The sequence below is a fragment of the Varroa destructor genome, unplaced genomic scaffold (assembly GCF_002443255.2).
Source record: "Varroa destructor unplaced genomic scaffold, Vdes_3.0 BEIS01000002.1, whole genome shotgun sequence".
Lineage (NCBI taxonomy): Eukaryota > Metazoa > Arthropoda > Arachnida > Mesostigmata > Varroidae > Varroa > Varroa destructor.
The window spans coordinates 46,502,831-46,520,590 of record NW_019211455.1 but is presented as its reverse complement, the minus strand read 5'-3'; the positions used below and the strand labels follow the sequence as shown (position 1 = coordinate 46,520,590).

The 17,760-nt window shown below is 39.7% G+C and overlaps 1 long non-coding RNA gene across 6 annotated transcripts in view; it reads left to right on the top strand.

Annotated features, from left to right (window-relative positions):
- The window catches only part of LOC111244277 (uncharacterized), a 70,218-nt gene extending 59,216 nt beyond the window's left edge, over positions 1 to 11,002 (top strand). For all 6 annotated transcript variants that reach the window (XR_015319988.1, XR_015319985.1, XR_015319986.1 and 3 more), the window contains one exon: positions 861 to 11,002. This is a non-coding gene — a long non-coding RNA (uncharacterized LOC111244277). The remainder of the gene's footprint in view (positions 1 to 860) is intronic.
- Positions 11,003 to 17,760: the final 6,758 nt, after the last annotated feature.

Genomic DNA, 17,760 nt, shown 5'->3' with positions numbered 1-17,760 from the left:
CTAGTTCCGGCCGCTCGTTCTCAGTCGTCTATTATAATCTTACTAATTGCAAACAACAGAGATCCGAAACAGTCGTTTTGCCAGGCGGCAGCGCTCATAATCTGAAGTTCCTTTCCAATCCAACTAAACACGTAGCAACACATTTTTCTGGCGTCAATCTGGGCATTGCCATTTCTGCACATTGTTACTGTATGCGATCTATTTATGATCACCCGTAATCAAGCACTTTAAAAATGGCTCTATTATGTTCCGTTTCGAAGAAGGCAATACAATCAAATTAATTCTTTTACATTACTTTGAGCGGCAGTCAAGCATTGAACTTCTTTTGCACCCAGTTTCCTTCGAATGTTTTCAAATAGCTTAACGGTAAACGTTTTTAAATTTCCTATCGCTGTCATGGTTGCCCATGTCGGTCTTGCTCACCTCTGCTATTTGTTTCACTAATTTCTTTCGTAAGTGGTCGACCACAACGAGGAACATGTTCCACATAGAGGTTTTTAGAAGCGAAAGACCGATATAGCTATTTTTAGGTTTTTTTCTACTAATAACGCGCCTGGCCCGTAAACGACCCATTTTTTTATGAGCCTAGGTAGCATTTGTTGTGATAAACTGTAAGGCACCGAAAAATTTTACAGAAATTTCGCTCGTTCATTTCAAGATGCACTGTCTTAACAGTGTTAGAACACCTGCTACCTTCAGTCTCAGATTTCAAACCACACTACACGACTTACATTACCTGAGCTCTCTAGCTTCAAAACGGTCAATAGTTTTTCGACAGCCCCACATATACATATACAACTTTTTGTTTGCAACTTTGCAAGTTTATGTGCTTACGCAATAAAGATTTCACCTCATTTTAGCACGACTGTGTCCGCTTTCCAACAATAAACACCGACAATGTATCAACCTTCCCGTACAACAACGTCAGCAACAAGTAGCGGCTTCGCAATCGACAACAGCCATTTCGTCTCAATCAGCAATTGCCATTCATCGTCCAGCAAACATGTGAAGTACGATGCCGGCAGCCATAAATCTCCCAAAAGACGCTAGGGAATAAAACCCGCTGGTTACCAATACCCAGAAAAGTGTTAGGCATTTGATAAACATATTGGAATCGAAGTTCATCCCTTAAATTGGACAGCACACCCATGTTTCTGAATGTATTCTCATCAAGGGCGCACCCACTTAGGGCAATGATAATACCAACATAAAGGCATGATGGCCTATTTGGCGGAAAACTCGATGTACAAACGCTGTATATACAAATAGATGGACATCCAAGTATAAGCTCGGACTGTGTGATTCGGAGCAATGCAAGCAAGCATGACAAAGAGGCCTTGGAGAGCAGATGAAGACGTTATTGGCAAATAATAACAAGCCAGATAAATCACTGAACAAAACCATAGACATAGGGATAGGCAATAGGTTCAAGACAATGTACCAGCAGTTACAAATGGGACGAAGCGACTATGACTATACCATGCGTCGACGATTCAAGATCAGCTTAATAGTATTAAGGTCAAATTAGTTTTTAAGGTAGGGGTTGAAATCTATCAACTTACGTTGATCCGCCCTGGAAAATGTTGGCATTGACACAGAAGCCCAGTAATAGAATGGTGATCGTCTGCACGAAGACACCGGTTTGAACTAAGGATATGCATTATCCTATTACTTTGATGCGATTAAATCGGGGCAGAAAAAACGATTCAGTGGCCACTTAATTTTGTCAAATCATCGCTGTGATCCGCGGGCTGCTTTTTTTCTCGCTATTAGCATTACGATAACTTACATGCTGACAAATCATAGTTATAACATATATACATACACACACAATATCTAATAATAATAATAATAATAATCAGAGCAGCATCAGTAGTAAGTATAATAACAGATCTTCACTTAGTTATATACGACAATTTATACACGATTACGATTGTTTTAAGGGTAACCGTGATGTGGGCAGACCTATGGCGCAAATGAAATGATTTCCAGTTGCACACACGCTCACAAAGAGCTAGATACTATATAATAGATAATATATAATAGATATAACGGATAACATTTCCTATAGATATTTGCACAGTCGGTCTTGAGTAACATCTGCTACATCGACCAAAAATATTACCCAATAGAAAAAATCCCTGCTATTTCGTCTTTCTATCTAAAAATAGCACTACATATGCTACTGCGTCAATGAACTTCTTTGCTGTGTGCATATGTCCAATACTGCGGAGCAACTTCCCGCACTACTATCTTCATCAACGAGGACAGCCGGTAATATCGCTTAGATACGAAAAATCAATGGAGAAAAAATAATCCTGATTAGAAGACAGGAGTAATTACCGTTTTCGACCCGGAACGTATGCTGGGATTGATGACAGGTTACTTGCAAAATCGATACATTGACGTGATGAACACTGACGTCTATATATTAGTAGTTATGACTATGGTGTTAACACCAAAAGGGCATACGGACGCTCAGTGGATACCACCTATAAAAAAAATATTGCAGATTACACTTGCTAGTTGCCGGTTATATATATATAACTGCCATAACACATTGTATATAAATGATCCAGTATACTTATAAAATGGTACATGCGGGATAACGTCGACAATGGTAACTACTAATACAAATCAAGCCTTCAAAGAAAATGGCAGGTCATCAATGCTATGCCACACCCATTCATATATATATATATATATATATACACACTGTGACTTGAAATGATTACTTAACTATTATCTTTCCCTCTGAAGAACAATGATCAGGGTGATGATTTTTTCAATACTACTTAGCTATTTTAATTGGCACTTTTTTTACCACTGTCGACATTTTGCCAGGCTTGTTGTGCATCTTTTCTCAGAAACACCTAATGGTGAGGCTATACTATCATCCTAATTAGTAGGGGGTAATTAAGACACACGAAACGTTTGGTATGTTATGCCTAGAAATCTATGTTTCCCTACATTTTAAATTCTCTCCTAATTCTTTTTCGTTTTTTCGTTAACATCATACGTATTTGGAACTCGATTGAAGTCTGCTTCTTGTTTGACAACTTCCTAAATGTCTCGCCTTGTTTTGATCGAGCCTCTCGAGAAGGATTTGTTTTGAAGAAGACAACAAATATTTAAATTGTCTAATACATTTGTCTAAGAGCGTTACGTTTTACCCACTAGTCTTGTATGATATAAACTAATTGTCAAATACTCCGTATAATTTACTGCCATGCCAATCAAAGAATCAGTTAATTAGTCTCCGGCACGAGCTAAAATTCAGAGATAACAACAGAATTAATAAGGCATAACCTGAATAAAATGGGCTAACCCTCTTAGAATAATTAGTGCTGTCATCAGTGTATAGCAACATCTGTAATATATGTATAACAAATGTAGCCAACGGCATTGTAACTTAATTCAGTTAAAGCTGAACTACACGATTAATAATGAATGAGTAAATTTCTACGTAACATCGCCTCGTCCAACTTCGAATCCCATTCACTTACCCTGACGCCGACCCTACGAGATATTTCTGCTACGTGCAAAGCCGTGTTATATCAGGGATGTCGCTCAAAACTCCCGCATAAAGTATCCGGGACAGAAGCAATCGTTTATACCTTCCTAATGATATTCCCTGACCACCTCCGTTCCTTCACCCTTTTGGACAAGTTGATAACATGAACTACATAGTCAACTCTCCAGCATCTTGGGTCCCATTTGTAATTTAATAGACAATGAAATGATACCTTTCCCACCTCACGCTCCGTGAAATCAATAGACTTCACTTTCGACCACTACATTTTGATTCACTCCACCAGCTCCCTAATTGTTCCCTTATCTTAGATTTCGTCTATTATCACACTTGTTATGAATAGTCATAAACCTGTCACAGCGCGCTACAGTGTTCAAATACGCTGAAATCATGAACCATGGACACCAAGACCGCGACCCTTCGCAACAGGGCGCGCGGTCGTCTGCTTCAAACTTGAAAACACCGAAGGACGCCAATGTAGAGCAGCTCGCCCAAAAATGCATAAAAAAAAAAAGATGAAAAAAGCGGTCTCGAAAACATACAGACGCAGGTGAACGTTGTTAAGTCGGCGATCCTTTCGGAGGCAATTTCAACAAACAAAAAAAAGAATAAAAGCCAATAATTACATACAAAGCATACGAACAGTGGAACGTGTTAAAAAATTCAAATGAAAAAAAAAAACAAAAATAGGAGAAAAATTAAAAATAAATATGCTGAAAAGTGTCGCTGATGATAGCAGGTATACACAAGAATACTGCTAAAAAGACAAAGCAACCACTTTTAAACCGTAAAATGGAAGTACATTTCATAGAAAAAAAAAAGTTGAAATAATTATCAAAAATACACCGACAAGGCACTTCCATAAGAAAAAGCAAGTAAACAAAAACTTTTTCAATTTATTTTGTACGGCAGCCTATCAGCAACAACAACAACAACAACAACAACATGCGGCATCTTCCTCTTCGAAAAGCGAATGATCGATCTAAAAGCACAATACTTGTTGTTAGGCTGTCAACCAGCATCACTGTAGGATTGTGACATTTGCAATTGGCAATTACAATGGTGTGACATGCTAAGGTGACACTTGTCTGGGCATGTTTAACACGTTACCGTCAAGAAGCGACACCGTTTGAGAGGGCGCGAGATTCGAAGCTCTTCGCCAGTCTTGGGATTACGTTCTCTTGTCGCCTCAAGTCCATCGAGGCTTATTTGTACGACAGACACTCGCCAAAGCTAACTGGGAAATGCTCGCTCCCTCAACAGCCCGAAGGCTGTTGAGGGAGTTCTTTCGTGTGAGGAATCTGTCGTCACCGAAGGACGCCTAAGAGGTGCCGATCTTCGAAGTAGATCAATGGGCTTATCAGAACAATGGAATATGCCAATACCACCCAGTAAGGAAGATGCTCAGTAACGTATCCACACACTATCAAGACGGTTATATAACTTGATCATTTCACCACTTACTAGGAGTCTATGACCAGCGTTACTGGATCTCAGTAACATAAACATTGATGAATCTTAGGTACATCGCAATCCTACGCAAAAAACGAGAAACAAGGACAACAATGGGATGTCTAAAGACAGCTACCTAGAAATCATGCCACCTACCAAATATAGACTTGAGAACAACCCTAGCACGCATTATTGAGATGATTAAGAATAGGTGGAACATCGAGCATCGCGATTTTCGTGGGTCCACTTCATTGCGCATCGTCCCACAACAGCTGAAACGCATATTCAAATGGGTTGAAGAAACCACAACATTAAGAATGAACTACAATAACAAATGACAGTTCCTACCAAACAGTTTTCGACCCAATTGAAGATCGACACAGAATGGCAAGCGAATAGACTTAGAAACTTGCAAATAAGGCCACAGGCCAAACAAGCATGGATACCCGTTCACAACACTAATCAAAAACGGCAATTTTCAGCAGATATAAGAATATCACACTCACTCATTAACAGACGTACATACAGGCATTGAACGTATTAACGGCCTCTCAATTCAGCCCTGTGGACCCCTATATGTCATGGCAAAACAAAGAGTCAGACTAGAGTGACTCTAACACGTAACCAGATCAGAGGCCAGTTAGTGACTCATCAATTAAACGAAGAAGCAACTACGATCCGTCAACAAGTCTGCTATCGATGCACCTTCCTATCTATAAACTATGCTAATTTAGAATAAACACACTAGCACCCGCATTTCCAATCAAGTCTAGCGTACAACAGCAATTATGAAACCCAGCTGACTGTCGCATTCATTCGGGCATCTACCAGGGTGATGGGCGAACCCAATAAAATGGGTTCTTTAGGTTGAGTTTTTTTCGCGTAACCAGGCACGAGCCCTTTCGATGGAAAAATAAATTTATCGGGCGAGAGGGTATTAACACTGTGCTCGCTTGCTGCGTTGGTTAACTTAATAATTAATAGAGTGTGACAATTCGATTGGGATCTAATATGGCCGACGTGAGTACCTAAAAGCTCGGCTTTCAAAAAAAATCTGTGCCAGTTCTTATGGAAGGTCAAGTGCCAGCTCGCATTATATGCGGCTACTGGAATAGCTCTGGTGGTGACGTATGTTGCATCGAAAAGCTGTAGTAAGTAATGTTGATTAATGGGACATAAACGGACCTAGATTCTGACAGCTGCTCCCTATACACGGCCAGAAGACAGTGCAGACTTTGTTTGTTGTTTTGCTCCTGTCACTCGTGATTCTCTGTCAATAGCTTTTACTTTATGCGACACCACAGCGAGACAATACGATAGCTCGGACAAAGCTGCTGACAGCGACCAGTCGAACAAGCCGATAACCGAGGCGGACGCAGTACGAGCTCATGGCAACGGTCCGATGCGACTAGGACAAAGCAGACACGAAAAACAGGTCCCTCTAAAGCAAAACACTACTTGCAGCTTTGAGAATAAGCAACGAAATCGACACAAGAAGCCCGACATAACAGGAACCCCGTTTATCAACAACAATGACCTTAACAACAATGCCAGCTTTTGTTTTGCATAAGAAAAGCAAAGCATTGACTCTGGCTGAGCGCGAGCGAATTAAAGGGTTGTGTAGGATGAAGTAGTGCTTCGGCTTTATTTTGGAGCATTTCTGCAACTTTCATGGGTGGCCAATGTAAAAACACCACCCTTTATACGCAGAAAGCATTCCGTAGAGCAAAATAAAAGTAAAAAGGCAAAGAAAAAAAGAGTCACATAATGATTGTCATTCATTCACAGCCGCCAACATTTCTGACGTTACTTTAGTTAGCCACAAGTTTACACTTGTGGCTAACTAAAGCAACAGGCAGCAGATGAATGGCCGTGTAGGTTAGGGGAACATTTCTGAAAAAGATAGAAGAGATCGACAAACAAATCATAATGATTAGTCTACCTTTCGCAGTTTCTGATAGTTCGACAACTTCTAGAACCGTTCATTGATTGCAAAACAGTAGGGAGGCATCTAACTGGTCAAGGGCTTTACGACAAGCTGGCGGTATAGAATTGCTATTGATATCGGGAACACTAATAAGTTGGAATTAATTGTGGCTTTGAACCGCCATGGAGACAAAGGGTACGAAACATATAGGCCTGCGTTAGCAGACGAAGGTCTTAGGACGTGAGTCACGACGACAGGGTACTCTGCACATTCACGGACAGAACGGTCAGCTAGGCATCCATATTAGGGATAGAAGACAGGAATATTTCATTATATGTAGTACTAACCGCATGCGAGACAACTAGTATATGGATGTATGAACCAATAGGACGTCGTAGTGGGGTCCATGGACTCATCTGCACACAAAGTTGAGAAATGAATGTGAGAGGACGACGCGGATACCATGATACACGTCGCAAGACATTTACACGTACATACATACATACATACATACATAGACATATATACACACATTGAAAATCGAACGATGTTTAATTAATTGTTCCCTGTCTATAAACAACTGTTCCGCTGATGCTGCTACTGGTTTGTTCTGTATCCAATTATCATCCAGATCCAAGCCTAATGCCCGTCCTGATGTTATCCCAATAGTACATAACTAAACAGCCCTGAAAACTGAAGACAAGCAGATCTCCTCTCCTTTGTGCCATCTCCCGATCCGTATCCCAGACATTTCCCATCGTAATGGTAGTATGTATTACTTTAGTAGGTACTTTATATGGCGACTTTTCAGCACGAGCCAAAGCCTGTTACGTGACCTTACGGCTCACATAGAGGTTGGCGCGCTATATATAATATATATATATATAGAAAGAGAGATGGAGAGAGATACTAAGAAATAACGACGGTCACTTACGGACTGAAAAAGCATACTGTAAACTGTCATGAGATGACCTAATTGTCATAGGCTATAATATAAACTTATTATAAAATACATGATAAATAAATCGACCTATAAGCTTATGAGTTCAATGATGACGTTAACGAAGTATATTAAGCATAAATGAATGGATATTGAATTGTAACAAGGGCTGAAACAACAAAAATTATTGATCACATTAAAATAGTGATGAATCAATAACTGTCCTCATTAAAAGCCATGGAGCAAAATTAAACAAAAAATATATATATATATATATATATATATATATATACATATTACTTCAGTCCTATACCGAGGTTGTGAATACAACCTTGAAATCGTAGACCTTGAAAAAATATCTGTTGTCAAATGTCACGTACATGTTTCCATGACAACCAACACGGTACGCATTACTATTATTATTAGTATACAGAGCAAAACAACATATAGTAGATTTGGCTTCTAAGACGGAGCTAATCTTCACAGCCAAAAGAAAACTACACATAGAGATAACGCAGATGTCTATCATAAATGCATCGAACAATGCGTAGGTAAGAAATAGACAGTAGAGATAAGAAATGGAGTGCACTATGACCAATCATTAGCTTTAGTGGCTTAATATAATAAAACAATGACGATACTAAGCCAAAGGACGCAGAAAATACGGCGTCGAGGCATAGTATAATATTGGTAATATTATTAGTTATGAAGTTCAATTCTAATCTATGTTAATCATTGATAATAACAAATAGTCGATACCGTCGTCTGTCTATAGTTAGAAGGCCAAAAAAAAACAATATATAACAATAGCTTATATCTATATATTAAAGGATGTCCTCCCTAGTTACACAAACATCTATATGGCCTGCAGACGGCATATGTGCTTTCATGTAAATCTCCGTTTTTTCCCTACATGGAAAAAATATAATAAGACAGCCGCAAGAGATACGAAGAGTGCCCTCAAGCGTTAGGCATTTTCGACACACCACTTTGATTATTGTTAGTATTAATAATATGAGTAAGATTCTCTACTAACTATTAATACCGTAATAATTGTATGATTTATATACTATATAGTTATACAACTATGTCATTGCGGATACAAAGCACTATTAAAAAAAATATTGCGAATCTTATGATCGGCGGCTAGCAGACGATAACATGATATTGTTCATGTTTGTAAACAAAATAAGATGGTATCCATGGCAACCAGTGCAAAAGCCGTGGCGTTAATTGCAGTAAAAGTGATTTCAGGATCGATGATGATGATATTAGTTAGATGGATATATACATATATGCATAACATGTAAAACTAGTGTGTTCGTGCGTGCACCCCCCAGCTGTATTACCGAACAAAATATTGACGAGGGTAATTATACCTCCAAGAAAATCATTTACGGATTAAGGTGACGTGTTCAAGTCAAAGTCATTAGTGTAGCAGGCGAGATTCAACACCTATTTCGTCTGCTGTATGATTGTTGATAAATATTAAGCCCAAAAGAATTTTTCTTCCAAAAGGTCTGTCCACATTCAGCCATCACCCAGTTCAGTCCCTTCTAGCATCTACTTTGTAGGAGCGCCGTATAGAATTGTTTAGATAGCGAAAATATAAGACGCAAGATAGAGAAAAATAATGATTCTATAATACACAAGGGGGCGAAGGAGAAATTTGACAAAAAAAAGGCGTCGACAGAACAACACGGACATGACAAGAATAGCTAAACTCTGGATACAGAGGAAACGACGCACGTATACTGTGTAATAAATATGAAAGAAATGCTAGAATTAAGTCGTTAACAAACCCAACCGCCGAAAATGATGTTGACAAACGTAACAGGTTCCACATTTTGGGAAATCATCAAGTCAGTTAAAGATGTCCCGTGGTATGTTGCAAACGGACGCCAACGATCAGGGCGCGCTATTGATGACCGACGAATATTATAGTTTGTCTCCCATCAAGAACTATAATAAAAGTCCTATCTAAATAGAAAAACATGTAGAAAAGCTCGACGTATGCGAGCGCCTATTGCTGTGTATAAGAAAACAATCCCATAATTGGTGATGAGAATGATGCTAAATCTGCATCAATATTTAGATTATCGTAAATATGGATGAAGCTTTGATAGTAAGCCAAAAAATTCAGTAACGAAAGGTCATAACATTACACACCACATCATGGTCGAGTATGTTCGTTATTTGATAGAGTTTCGTATGTATTGAAACAATAAAACCCATGGGTTGATGCTGATATCGAAAGATGAAAGAAAGATTAGCAGTAATCAATGCCACTCTACCGTCATCTGACAGACGCAATATCGAGGAACATTATGAGTTTGGCAATAGACTATGGAATTGTCGAAACGATGAGAGAGCGACATAAGCTACTAGGATTTAACTGACAACGCGATAACAGTTGAATTTGTTGCAATTCCGGCGGTCTTTATTTGGGCTGTACTGTTTGTAGTCAATCAAGGAGAGTGTGGTCAATCCACTTTACGGCACTAACACTGGACCACGTCTGCAAAGAGTCTATGACCTGGCCCTGACGGTTACCTCTTAAGACTGCCTACATGTCGCGAGATACACAGTTGTCCGGCAAGACATCTATCTAAGGTTCACCTGCGCTCAGTGAACCTTGGTTTCGTGACTTAGTGGCCACCAAATAGGGCTCATAAGCTATCGAAGACGCTATTCAGGCAATGCTTCCGTAGAATTTCATTTATTGCTGCAACAAGTCAGCATGAATTTTCTACGGAGTATACGCTCAACGTCATAGGCTTAAAGGCGAAATCTGGTCCGAATCGCATCCGAGAGGATTCCCCCCATTTTCATCGATACTAAATGCCATGGTCGCTCATATAATACTAGGTACATCAATGGTTTAATTCCTTCATTAACATGAAAACACTGACTAATTAACGAAAAGAAACACCTATAAATGGAGAATTAAGAAGAACGTATTGTTCGATATAATAACTAAATAAACAAATAAACCAACATCAGCGAGCAATTAACAATTTCGTTATCAGCATTAACACATAGAAGGACATCTGAAGAGAATCAATAGAGGGAAAAGTAAGATCACGCATACCGAACAGCATATCGAGTATTAATGAATAAATGTATCTGATATTTCGTTCCACCCAAAAAACCTGTGCTTATTTTTAGTGAAACCTGTACGATGTTCTGGTATTTTGTGTTTCACAATGCTTATTGCTTGTGCTTACAATCGTTTAATGCAAATCGGCCTGCACCACGTGGTCATAGGAACAAGGGTTTTGTAGCAGTTTCAGGTGTCTGCTGATCTAAGTTCTGCGTATGGACGTGCTTTTAACGACCACAGTGCCTTCTGGTGGCGTTTCTTGATTAAGGCTGATGCACACGTAGAAAGGTAAGGTTCATTCAATCTATGGGACTGCATCGTATAAATAAGGGTCCAGCTCAGTTATTGCCGCCCAGGTGCCGCTTTATTTGTCTAAATCAAACAGGTTAATTCAGCTCTCCGAATAATATCCATATACGTACCGTTTTGCTATAGGGTAAGCTTCTTCTCATAAATGAGTGAGCGCGCTAATATAAAATCAATATGATATGGGAGTAAGATATATATTCGCGATATTGTGTGTATGAAAAGCTCGAGGTACTACTGCTTATGGGATAAAATTGTCTGAAAAGATATAACCAGATATGTTTGCTACGACGGCCTACAAGCTGAACATATTATGTAATTTATCTGTGCATAAAATATACAGGCTGTTAAAATGGGCCTGAATATAAAATTGTAAGCTACGTGCATTCTCCTTTCAAATACATCTCCTATCGTTTGCATCAACGAATAAGAAAACCATATGTACGGTTCAGTTCTTCTAGCTTCTAGCTAGTTCATTTTAGCTGCATTTGACAGAGAACAAAAAAATGTTACTTTAAATATGTAGACTCGAATTGATCTGAGACGTTTTTGCAATCGATCATCATTTGCCCTGTGCTTTTTTAAATAGGTGTCAAATATTATTAAACACATATGTACACAATAATAGATTTAGCAATGAAATTAGTGCAACGCCCATGATCCGATTTCTGATCTAATTAAATTAATTTTGCTTCATGTTCGTAATTCATTTTAGACGGCTAATGAGAGGGTAAAAGCATGATTTGGCACTTGAATGGCTGGATTGCGGAAAATAGCTTTTCGTTATGATTCACTGCCCCTGCCCCTTGACTAGACGGTTTTTCCATGACGCTTTATCCGCTTTTACGCCGACCTCGGCCTATTCGTATACGAGTCGAGAAGGCTCATGACAAATGAAGGATTCATCAAGGGGTTCATTCAATTCATCAAGTTCCGAGCCTTCAATGGGAACCTTGCTGGAATTTTCCAGTTCAACGCGGTACACGAAGATTAATGGAAAACGAATGCCCTTTGTAAACCATTCTAAGTCGACTAGATCCTGTAGGCTGCACATGTTTACGTCGACATCTTCATTTGCGATTTTTTTGTGTATATCATTGTAGGGTCAGTTTAAATACACTCATTCTTGAGCTCTATGAAGCGAAAAGGCTCGTTACATCTCGGTACCAATTCAAAGGTTTAATTGAGAATGCATTTATAGTTTTGATATGACAGAAAACTTACTGTCGATTATCTTCAGTAAAGTGATTGCTTCATATAAATGACTACATTGTTTTTTGCATACGTCGCTAAGGCCTCAGCATTGGTACTTCTAGTGAAGAACACCACCTATGGTGCGGTGGTAATCACTGGAATAGGGGTTGCAATACAGACATGTTCATATTTGTTCTACACAAAACTGTGCTCCGAACATTGAAACAATGTTAAAAATCACTATGTTTCAATTGGTAAATTAACCTGTTATTTCTGGGTCGAGAACTTGCCGCTCAGTTCATCGACGCAGTACATTAGTACCTTGTTGATGCTAAGTGACTAATACTTTGGGCATTGTACAATACGTCCAATATGTCGGTGAACCTCACTATTAACACATAAGTACTTAAGTTATTGATAACATAGTGATATATGTTGTATATCTGTGACGGGCTGAGCGGTGCATCACGCCGATTGCATTATGCATATAAACTGATTAGGAACATGCGTTTATTAGTGTTGCGTGGCTAGGTAAATGCCCATTATACAGTTCTGTATGTATATGCTTATTTCTGATAAAAGAGCACTGAACGTAATTAGATTCAACCTAACCATCGTTGGATCCATTTCGCGTTATGCGACCTCTAATAAAAACAACTTCTCTACAACTATCTACTACGATTCCTTAGTTCCCTAATAGCAGAACCCGCGAGCGATAAACTTGCTCCTTGCTTAGCTTCATGTTGTCCCTATGGTTTATGAACCATTGCGACAGGGAGCACGCCAAACGAGCGTTATAGTCCCTATCTTTCTGACCGAGCTGACCGCAGTGAGCGCGAACGAAAGTCTCCACTATAGCTCCTCAAGATTAGATAAGACAGATGTTTGCTGCTGTTGTTTGCGTACCGAATGCTTCTCTTATTGCGACAGCTCTCGACGCCCGGGGCGGATTTCCCGCCTTATCGCACGCCCTACAAGATTCTCCCAGGCGGTAGCCTCACAATTTCGTTCGCGAACGCTATTTGCCGACTCGTCGAGTTTCCCCGTAGCCCGTCGCCATTATCGCAGGTATTTTTGCCAATCTCTCCAACTGTGGGTCCAAATGATCGTCTGCGATAACATGTTTTTTGTCCATCGTGCACCCTGTCGCGATACGCCAATACGGCGTATAGCTTCCGGGCTTGTTCCAACAGCCTCCGTTTTAACCTGCGTTTGGCCGAACGGCACATATTCATGAGATCATGCTAGCTGGTGCTTTTCTACCTTGTGCCTCGACGGGGTTCCGAAGCATCTACCATTTGCACCTCGATGCTCCGCTACTTTCCTGAAGAAACCAAGTGGCAAATGGCTTGAGAAGCCATACAGCGGTAGCGGCATTCGGGTGCGTGTCAACTTAAACGTCAACGTTATTCAAAAAGCAAGTTGCAATTTTTGAGTGCAAATCAAATAGTAGTAAGGAGCTGCTATGGTATGTTCAGCATGATGATAATAGTCGAATTAGCGTGGAAGCTTGATGATAGTAAAAAGAAATGCTCTCTATGACGTACCAGAAAATGCGGGCAGAGGCTACTGACAGGTAGTGGTTCGCTTCAGATTAGATGATGACTCAGTATGTGCTGAACATGATGGGGTCAGATTAGCGGGAATGAGGTGCCGTGAAGTTGTCCTTGAATAATTAGCGCCGAGTGATAACTTTGAGTTGGGTTTTGAGATTTCTGCGCGGTTTTGCGACTTAGGAGGCTTTCTATTACAATCGCGACCCTTTGTATATGCTTTATTTTTTATTTCAAAATCAATGACGCGAGATCATGAAGCGTTTTTCGTAACTGAACGTTGCTGCCAGGAAAATTGACAACGATTATGTTATTGAAATTGATTTAGTTATCAAGTAACTGTGGCGGCTCTAGGATTAATCAGCAGTAGACGCTACAATAAACCGGGAAGCACCATGGAGCCCTTATCCTGGTTGTTTTTATTTTCCGCGTTCGTAATCAGTCCTAGCGAAAACTCAGTCGCATAACTTTTAGACAATTGTATTTCGCCTTCGTTTACTGTGAGGGTAATTAAATGAATAGATTGAATCTGTTAACTTTCGGCTTTGTCACCATAACTCAGATAACTTTTACTTGTACCACTTACGTAAGTTGCGCCATAAAGCAAAAAACGTTGAGTAGAATTCTCACGAGGTTCTCATTGTTATAGGAAGCATCACATTAGAGCGGACATATTCACAGACATAACTAGATAAAATTGTCTTTTGTATATGAGACGACAATACTTATATTGCTCTAGTCCCTTTGCAGGTTTTTGTACGAGTCGATTGATCCAGATTAGCAGAAACGTTTCGTTCACCTTATAACCCTTTCTGTCGAATACTAATCCTAAAATATTCCGACTCGAGTCACCAGCGAATTCTACAGTGCCTTTAGAAAATTCTTGCTTTTCAATCTTTGAGACATATGCGTTTTCCAATAATATACCGACAAAAGCACAGTGTTAACTATTCACTGCAAAGTCTCAAAATGTAGGTCCGGTATAACAGGTCGGCTTGTCAAAACCATAAATGATGTAGACGTTTTGTAAACGTTAGAACGAGCTAGTGACTTTTATGCTAAAGCTTCTTCTTCTGAAACTTCCTGACAAGCGTTTTGTAGTTTTTGACTTATGCCTGAGAGAAGCATTTGATGGTAATTTTATCTGCGCTTGTGTATTTTTCTGCCTGCAGACATTGCACGTAGACTATCTGCATACATTTTATGCCTTTCGAAGGCAGTTACCGTGTTTTTGCACACGGCGGATAAACGCATCACGTATCACGTCAACATTGTTATAACCCTTTCGATTTCTATTGCATCCAATTTAATTTGGCCCTATGCATAGGTAATCACTAGTTTTCTATTACAGCACCAATTTGGTACAAATGTGGTAGCCTATCTCATAAATATACTCGGTGTGTGCCGTAGTAGTTCTGGTAGAGTTAATTTTTAGGTGATCGCGTAGAATTAATGTCGATTGGTTTGATCAATGGCCTAGACTACATTACACAGGCCAGCTTCCGACTGGATTGCTATTGCAGCCGCTGCTGTTAGAGGTAGAGAGATATCTAAAATTAGATATCCAATATTCTATTGTTTACTAAAACCACAACGCTTCTTTGCGGGCTACCTTATGTGTTTAAAAAATATACACAAGGTTTGCGTTGGGCCCTGGAGTATATTTCGATGTTTCACGCGGTGTTATTTTCTAGATGGAGCATTGGCAATAGTCATTACGGCGCGCTAGCAAGGCTCTTGTGATAGCTATTCAAACGCACTATCTTTTACCTTTTCGCAAATATCTTCTGTCCTTTATAATAAGAACTGAGCCAATGCTAAAAATCTCGAGGCGAAGCTCTGCAAAAGCTTCTGGAAGGCTGATTAGGATATGAAAGATGGCGCAGCCCTACTTGTAATTTTGCTATTATATATCTTCTTTCCCATTACGCCAGGTTTCCGTGTTTCGGTCATTTTTTTTAACTGTAGACACAAACTAAAAAAGCTATGATGGCTAAGGATCTTACTCTATCTAGAGCAGTCAGGTAGATCTTCTGCTGCACACATTTAAAAGTACAAGCTACCTTCGGAAATTCGACTCGCTACATTGTTGGAATTAATCGTCCGAGTAATGTCATCTAGTTGGATCCTACCTTAGTACAGCATGAAGCAATGGGGTTAAAAACGACATTTCCAAGATTATTCTATATTTATTCAAAATTCGTGCCAAAATTCCGCCTATTAGGATCTGGCCTGACCGGCTTTCTTTCTCTTCAATAAACTTCAAACAAACGATTAAAGGAACTTCTCCTAGCCGATACGCTCGTACTCGGCAACAATGCGCTGCGATTGTAAATCTAATTCATTCAGTGGTACTTTTGCTGGTCTAACAAACCGGGCTGTTCAGAAATCTTTTAGCCCGTAAATCCCTTATAACACAGAGAAGCCAGTAAAAGCAAGCACCATATAATAGTCCTGATGACGATTATGACAACAACAACAACAACAATTGACGTCGTATACCACACTCGATTATTTGGAATGGTGTCGACATTTGTTATCGTAGTGTCCATCTAAAACCGTTTTGGTATTTACGGTGCTTTTCAGAAATTTTCTAAAACACATAGTGCGCAAACAATACCATAACAACGTACTGACAACAGACTCACTCTTCAGCCACCGTCGATTGCAGTGCCAACGATTGCTCAATATAAGTGCAGAAAGCTTCGTTAGATATAGACCACTTTACAATGTCACAAACATAACATGTTTGCCCGCCAATTTTGAAATATTCCGTCGAGTTGCAAATCAGGTTTGTTGTCGAGTGCGTCCGTTGTGGGTGTGGCAAGGGCACCGGCTTCATTATCTCTCGAGAGAAACCGTATTCTGTCTTCTGATATCTTTCACCGTGAACGCAGCCAATGATACGGCTGATTCAAAGCAATCTTCTCATATCGACCACTTAATTGGGGCTTTACCGACGATTTTGGTGCATCACAATAGCGTCAGCCGTAGCAGTTCCTGGATTTTAAGACTTGAAGACGTATACGTTTGTTGCGTTCTGCAGAGGCGAGCCTATTGCTTCCGCTTGTTTCTCCGCATGGACGGATTAGGGACTTTAGCCGAAAAAGGATGATATCGTCGTCGCTGTTCAATGCGATACGTTGGTTTACTCACCTCGTCCTTGCGTTATCGCTGTCGTCGTCGTGGAAAAATGTTTTCAAGAATTAATTTATGGGCCGCTTTTATTGCAATGTCAGACTGGAAATTTGTTGGCGAGACAGCAATGACCTTTATTTGTTTTTGTGCCTCAAAAACAGGCTTTTCCTAATAATCAGCAATACACGAAGCGTTTTCTATTCGATTGCCGTCAGGAAGACAACAATCGGATTCAGAAAAAAAGAGGAAAGAACGCTAACACAATATAGAGCGAAACAATCGTACTTGACTACACGTAGACAAGAGTTACACACAGAAACTGATGTTTTCTATGTAGAACGTATTGGAGTCAATGTTGTGAAGATCTAATTTTCCATGGCCATTTTTCATGGCCAAAAAAAGCATTTTTCTTTCTTAAAAAATACTTTTTCTTAGAAAAAGTCTGATGTAGCTCAAGCCTCCCGCATTCGATTCTTGGACCGAAGAGCAGCTGGATCGCAATCCTAACTAAGGGCAAGTTATCCCCCCAGTTAATTCGCATTTCCTTCTGACGGGACCGGTAAAGACAAACTGCCTCATATGATCTTCGATTCCTAACGCCATTAAAAAAACAGT